Consider the following 8,316-nt stretch of genomic DNA (forward strand, 5'->3'; position numbering starts at 1 on the left):
TTCAATATGCACGAGATCAATTTTAAAAATTTCCAATATTTGAGGGGTCAAAATGTAAATATATAAGGAAAAAAAAAAAGGAGGCAGGGATGGTGGTTGGGCCCCACCACCGCTGTCATTGCCACTATTGGAGGAAGTCGATGACCTCTCCGACCCTAGGTGGCCCAGGGGAAGGGCAACTCTTGCTGGCTAGGCAAGGGCTAGCAAGGCTCACTTAGATCTAGGTGATGCCTCAGTTGAGGCTTGGGCAACATCGAGCCCTCGGTCGGGCCTAGTGAGGGTCGCCGACCCTCGCCTAGGGTTGGGAGGCTCGCCAGCCACAGGTTAAGGCTAGTGTCACCTAGATTTGGGCAAGCCTCATTGGCCCCAGCTAAGGCGTTGCCCATATCTAGGCAAGCCTCACTTGGGTCTCGTTTGGGCTAGGGAGGGCCACTCCCTTGCCATAGGTCATTAGCCCCCTTGACGGTGGCTAGGCACGCCATTAACAATAGTAGTGGTGTGCTCCATGGTCATGCCTCCTTTTTTTTTTTATAGAATTATTTTAGCTTTTTTTTTTTACAAAAAAAAAGCAATAAAAAAATCCCATATAAGATAAATAAATAAATAGCAGCAATTTAATAATTTTTAGAATTTAATTACATTTTTGTAAAATTTTTAGGATTTGTAGTGCACGTATCTCTAAATTTAATAGTAGAATGTGGGTTGCTTATTTTTCTTTAAGTTTTATAGATTATTATAATGGAATGTAATTGAATTTGTCAACTTAAAACAATAAATGACATTAACAAATATCGGATTAATTTTTAGTGTAAATTAATTCTAGATTATTATTATTATTATTATTATTATTATTATTCATTTGTGCATTTATATATAAAACATGTCGAAATGTGTCGAAGTTTTTTATTTTTGAGAAATAACGTGTCGGCGTGTCATATCGTGTTGTATTACATGTCCATATACATAAGTGCCAATTAATCATAAATATTTTAATTTAGTATTAATTCAGTTATTCCGATTAATTTTGGAACATCAGATACGTATGCGATGAGTTGACATAATAGCAACGTATCGTGAGCGTGCATTTTTATTAAGGTCCAATCACAAAATGTCGCGTGTAGACGACGTGGACATAACTAAAAAAAATTAAAAATTAAAACTCTCACTTTCTTGTTTTTTTCTCTCTTCTCCCTCCGCCGTCGACAGCTAGCTCCTCCATCTGCAATCACCACATCCAAGCCAATCGTCCATGGTCGAGCCACCCACTCTGTCATCGCGGCGGCTCGCATTCGTTGCCCGTCCATGGCCGAGCCGGCAACCCACTTCGTTGTCACTCGCGGCCACCCCTTCGTGAATGAGCAAACCCCACAATAACTTGGAGCTCGTCCACTCACTTCCCCAGGCGATCCATCAAGCAAAGGTAGAGACTTTTTAAGTCAATCTCACTTTGAGACTATCAATGGCGTAGCCATCGAAGCATAAGGCAATGAAGTGAAGGTCCATCACATAAAAAAACAAAGTTGAGATTTTTAAAGGCCATCATATATGTCTCTGTACAGATTTGGATATAGGCGTTGCTACAAATTTGTCCGACAACTCTTTTTATGATTAGATGAAACTAGCAAGTGATGCCGACGCTCGTTTATGGCCATCGTTGGTGTCGTTCTTCAAGATCTGGAATTCTAGGCGCCCGCTAAAACATGACAATCCAAGGTCCATGGTGGCCGGAGGAAACCTGAAAATCCAAGGTCCATGGCCACCGGCGGGATTCATCACAGCTCACGGTGGAAATCCAAGGTCTCTAGCCACCAGTGGAGTCGTTGGCACTCGCGGAGATCTGGAAATCGAAGGACCATGGCTGCGGATGGCTAATGACAGGGTAGAAGGGAGAAAAAAAAAAGAAGAGATAGATTTTAATTTTTTTTTTTATGTTATGGCATTTTGTGATTGGACCACAAAAATGCATGTACAATGGCATTTTGTGATTGGACTCAACAAAAAATGCATGATTTTTTTTTTTTTATCGGAGGTCTTGATTTATTGAGTTGATAGTTATTATCGTCACAAATTTTTTAAAATTCTAAATATTTTATATTTGTGTCAATCTAATAATAATTTTTTTATTGATGTCAATTTAATTATAAATATTTTGATTTTGTGTTAATTCAGTCATTCTAGTTAATTTTATCTAGATTTTGTTGATATGGATATGGATCGATTAATATGACACAATCGATGTTGAAGTGGATAATTTTTAATAATATTTTAATATTATTAAAAATCTTTTATTTTAGTCAAACACGTTGACATCACCTAAACAATACTGCTCTGACTTATGGAGTGCCTAACGTGATTGTATTTTTAAGGGAGTGGAGAGGGATTCGTTAATGGGTCGGCAGCAGACCTTGCGTTAATTAAGACGCAAATGGTGCATCATCTAATTTTTAGTCATTCATCTTACATGCATTATATAACATTATAATGTTAAAGATTGTAAATGAAGTTTTGAATTTTGATTTTTTTCGATGCTTCATTGATGTATAAAATGAATTTAAATGGATACACAATTACATGATTCCTTAAGTTAAGGAAAGAATCCTCAAATTGGGGAAAAAAAATAAATTCAAAATTTGAATTTGAATTTGAAATTTTGAGAGAGGTGGAAGAGATTAAGTTGCTTGATCTTAAGATGATATGTTATCATAATGCACCTCCTGAGTTACTACCTAAGAAGTACCAATACTTTCTAAAAGCTTTTGTGTCATGTCCGACACTTAAATACATGTTCAACATGTGTATGATATGCTTCTACACACTTCCACATGTTCCGGCACACAGTCAACGAGTGTCTGAAAATTTAACATGTGATCAACTCTCTCCGATACGCATGGGGTCAATTGTAAAAATTTTCAGTAATTGAAGGGTCGAAATATAAATATATGAAAAAAAGAAAAAAATGGGTAGGGATTATGGTTGTGCGCCGTTGCTATTGCCATTGCCACTATCGGGAGGACCAAGTGAGGTAGTAAGGGGGGGGCCCTCGTTGGCCCGTGCGATCACCAACTAGGCAAGGGCCAGCAAGGCTCGCCTAAATCTGGGTGATGTTGCGCCCTCGCTCAGGCCTAGCGAAGGTCGCCGGCACTTGCTTGGGGCTAGTGAGGCCTCGCCTAAGGATAGGGAGGTTTGCCAGCCATAGGCAAGAGCTAGTGTTGCCTAAATTTGGGCAAGCCTCGCCAACCATAGCTGAGGCGTCACCCAAATTTGGGTGAACCTCGCCCAAGCCTCGCCTAGGCCGGCGAGGGCTGCTCCTCTCCGCTGCCTACTTTTATGGACGGGCGGATGGTAGACTCGAAGATTGACGATTTAGCCCTAAATAGAGCTTGGTGGTGCAACTGCAAATTTCACAACCCGATATTCACATCAGTTTCCCGTAACTTAAAAAAATTGACTGAAAAAACAAGATTGGGAAATTCAGCCAAGGCGGGTCCTAGACAGGGAAAAGAGAGCGCTCAAATGACTTGAGAGAAGGCCAGTGGAGTGCCAACCTAAGTAGCATCGACACTGATACGTAACACGCGACACGACACGACACGACACACCGACATATCGTTTATAAAAAAATAGAGAATCCGACACGTTATGACACGTTGTATATTAATATATATTTTTATATATACATAATAAATTATTATTTTTATGATTATTTCAATCAAATTAATTTGAATCAAATTCATAAATAAGTAAATAATTAAAAAATTATTGAATGAATTTACATTAAAAACATTAACCAGCCATTTATTAATATCATTCATTGTTTCAATTTAACAAATTCAACCATATTTCAATAAATCATAAAACTGGGAAAAAAAAAAAAAAAAAAAACAAGCGATCCATGGACTCACATGTTAGATATCCTGGAAGTGGAAAAAAAAAATTAAGGGGTGAATTGTGTATCAAGAGAAGTGGGAGTCAGAAGAGAAGAGAAGACTATGTTTTTCTTCTTTGTCCATTTATTATTTTTATTATTGTGTTTTATTTTTTCACACACACACACACACACACACACACACACACACACACACACACACACACACACACATATATATATATATATATATATATGTTGACATCTCGTTTATTGAATTTTTAAAATTGATATTGATATCGGAATTATGTGTCGGAAACTCGTATGTCATAATTCCGACTCGAGTGTTGAAAAAAGTTGATCAAGTGTCGGATTTTCCGATACGTGTTGACTAAGTATCGAAGAGTGTCCGAGAGTGTCAGACATGTGTCAAAGTGTCCGACATGACACAAAGGCTCCTAGAGAGTGTTGGTACTTCATAGGTGCCGGCTAGGTGTGCAGAGAGACCGCCATTACTGTCGCGAAGGGAAGAGAGAGAGAGAGAGAGAGAGAGTGGTGATGTCCTGTTTATAGGCTAAAAAGATGAAGCAGGAAGAATTGATGAGAGAGAATAAACCTCGGAAGACATTGCGTGTTGTTATTTTTTTTTCTTCTCTCTCTCTTTTTTTTTTTTTTGAGGGAAAAATTGGTTTTTATTCCTCTTTTGCTTTTAGAATTTATTTTGTTTGTTCGGATAGTTTCTTACTTTTTATTTTTTCTGATATTAAATAGATGCATTTTGATTTTTGTTGCTCGGTAATATCTAAAATTTTCATAATATATAAGTTGGATGTTGTATATTTTTTTATATATAATTTCCCATAATTTATGGAATTTAGTTATGATTATAACTTTTAACGGAAAATAATTTTTGATTTTCACTTAAGCATAAAATGAATTTGTACATTTTATGACATGCGTCCATGTGCCTATAAAGGCTAAATTCCTTATTTGTAGTGCGATTTTCAGCATGAATCATATAGGTAGTATTGAGGCACATGATTTTAATAGCCGAATGTTGATTGCTTGTTTTTTTCTTCCAAGTTTTGTGGATTATTGAAATGGAATGTAGTTGAATTTGTCAAATTAAAATAATAAATGATATTAATAAATATTGGATTAATATTTTTAATGTAAATTAATTGTGGGATTACTTATTTATTTGTACATTTATATATATATAAATATATTTAATATATAATATGTTGGAAGTCTCTATTTTTTGATAAATGACGTGTCGATATGTCGCGTCGTGTCGTATTATATGTCGCGTGTTTGTATCAGTCCTACAAAGATTACTACATATAACGTAGAAATAGAAGAAGACGAGCTATCGGTCACATAATAGAACGACATTCTCTTCCTAATAATGCTTCAAGAGAGAGAAAGCATGGATTTTTCGTTAACTTCTTCTAAAAGGTACTTATATCAGCAAATACAAGCTCGTCTTCATGTAACTCCATATGTATGTTAATATGTACGCATGTGTACGCGGACGTGTGTTGAGTACGTGTGAGTTCAATGCGCATTTTGATCCATTCAAAGCTTGTTTTGATAACGAGGGTAACTGACATCAAATATCAATTATCAAATATCCATCCTTTATGTTTCATGATGATGGAAGCGTATGAGAAAGCATATGCTTTTCAACGAGGGATCTAGAGACTGCTTATTAGAAAGATGTTGCTATTGATGGTTAGATATCTTAATGTGTGATAAGTGTCAAATGGAAAACAACATTGTGGAGTTTTCTGTATACTTCATTAAACTATATATGAACCTATTTATTGACTTTACAAAGTGGCTATCTATAGTAACATATTATTACAATAGAAATTACAATCAATCATAATAACTAAATTATGATATGAGAGATACTTAGAATCATAGAGAGACACTCGAGTAAATAAATATCTAACAATGTGATTCACGATTTTTGTTTTGGCCACCACACACGAAGTACGCATGGTCTCTATCAAAATCACTTGTTCTTTTAGTGTATGTTCATTTTTTTGCTGGAGTTTCAAGTTTCGGCGTTTCTCTGCTTTTTTGGGGTTGAAGATTTAGCTAGTTTTGCAAGGTGGGCTCTTTTTAATTGCTGAGGAGCAGAGGAAATGCAAAATGAAATTGAGATATTTTATTCTTAGGGTTTGTGGTACATCTTCAAGATGGAGTGGAAAAAAAAAAAGAGCGTTCTTTTTTTTTTTTCTTTAATATAATCACTTAAAGTTAGAGCCTCTTTCAAAAAATGTTTTGTGAGATCATGCTCTTAGGGTCCATTTGTATGAAGAAAATCAGTTTCCAAAAAATTATTTTTCAACTTTCTGATATTTGGATGACAGGATATCAATCAATTTACAAAAAGGTTTTCCATAAACAGAAAATAAGTTTAGATTAGGGAGAACGACTTCCCCTTTTGTTAAGAAGGAAATCGTTTTTCCTAAATCGCCAAACAAATGAAAATTTTAAAATAATTTTCATAGCAAATATTTTTCTCTATCAAGAAATTTTTAGTGAAACTCATGGAAAATAAATGATCTTGAAAGCATCTAAAAATGATTGGTTGTATCCCTCCATAAAAATAATCAGACATAAATTATTTTTTGTGATAGAAATATTTTTATTAACTAATTATTTTGAACAATATAAGCGGTCAATTTTAGAAGGATATTTTTCAAATCATTAAACAAACCGAGCCTTAGCGTTTCTTCATCTTCCGTGCATTAAGGTGAACGGTCGGCTATATGAGTCTAATCTACAAATTTCTCTCCTTTTCCTTTTCACCCTATAAGACTAGAAGGCAAGGTAGCAATCGTCACAGGTGGCGCAAGCAGGATCGGAGCCAGCGCAGTGCATCTCTTCCACGAGAACGGCGCGTGGTTGATCGTAGCTGATATCCAAGACGACCCGGGGCAGGCCCTAGCCGGCAAGCTGGGCAAAAGAGCCAGCTACGTCCATTGTGACGTCACCGACGAGGAAGACGTCCGCAACCTCGTGGACACCACCGTGGCCAAACACGGAAAGCTCGACATAATGAACGGCAACGCTGGGTCCCTGGACAGTCTTGCTGTCCGGAGCATACTAGACACGGCCAAGACCGACCTGGACAAGCTCTTCGGGGTGAACGTGTACTGCGCTTTCCTAGGAGCCAAGCATGCCATGAGGGTCATGATCCCCACCGCGAGAGGGCTGCATGCCCTTCACCGGCAGTGGTTGCACATCCATCGCTGGCCTTGCGACCCACGCATAGGCGGCCTTGAAGTACGCCGTTCTGGGTCTGGTGAGGAACTTGGCCACCGAGCTCGGGGAGCACAGGATAAGGGTCAACTGCGTGTCGCCTTACGTGGTCGCAAGGACCGGGATCTTTGAGCAGACGGAGGGGGACAAAGCTGAAATGGTGAGAGAGAAATGGCTGAGCGAATTGGGCAACTTGAAGGGACAGACTTTGAATCCCGAGGGCGTTGAGCGAGCGGCTCTTCGCCAGGCTAGTGACGAAGGCAATTACGTGAGCGGCCAAAAACTTGGTGGTGGACGGCGACTACAACATTGTCAATCCCACACTTGAGGCGATTGGGCGTCGGCATAATAATTAGGATAGGATATGATAAAATAATATATTAAATCATCTGGATGATAAAGACGGACATATCTAATCCTATCAAGTATTTGGCGCACTTCAGTATAAGATTAAAAAATAAATATAATATTCAATTACATTATAAAATTAAAAAATAGAAAATTCAATTAATTAAAAGCCATGAAAAAACCCTAGATCTAAGAATTGTGGCCACCTCTACAGTGGCCCCCATTTAAAACGGTGAGCACCAACATGGTCATGCAATAGTGATGCAAATCGGTAAATCTTAGACTACGATAGAAAGGGTGCATAGCGGAATTTTAGGTAACCACCAGAGTAGTCTTTACATTGCCTCAAACCGATCGAGGTCCCAGGTTGTCAACGATACCAAAGATTTAGAGCTACCTCATCACCATCACAATCTTCCCCTCTTCCCTTGAGACGTCAAACGTAAAGATTCTATCGTTGTCAATGAGGTGGTAAAGGTGGACCCAAAGTTCTAGCTACTGATGTTTGAAGGGGCACAAGCAATGCTTCAATTAGTTCCACAGATGCCTACAAGAAAACTTCTACCCAATTGGTCTCAAAAAGCCACTCTCGGTCATCATATTCAAGGAGTCCATAATCCAAAGGAGGGGGCACCCAATTCCTAGCATACGAGAAGCGAAGATGGGAGAAGAAGTGGCAGAAGAGGGCTGACAATGAATCGGAGAGGTAGAGGCGGAGGCATCCATTTGACATAAATGTTTATGACATCTTCTCTTTTTGTTAAGTTCTTTCTTTTCTTTAAAAAAAAAAATTTCTTTTCCAATTCGGGCTTATCCTATCCCCTTCC

At 38.0% G+C, this 8,316-nt stretch overlaps 1 pseudogene; it reads left to right on the top strand.

Moving 5' to 3' along the window:
• The first annotated feature begins 1,717 nt into the window (after positions 1–1,717).
• Positions 1,718–7,497, top strand: LOC104455963 (annotated as a pseudogene).
• The last annotated feature ends 819 nt before the right edge of the window (positions 7,498–8,316 follow it).

This window comes from Eucalyptus grandis, chromosome 7 (genome assembly GCF_016545825.1).
Source record: "Eucalyptus grandis isolate ANBG69807.140 chromosome 7, ASM1654582v1, whole genome shotgun sequence".
NCBI classification, from domain to species: Eukaryota; Viridiplantae; Streptophyta; class Magnoliopsida; order Myrtales; family Myrtaceae; genus Eucalyptus; species Eucalyptus grandis.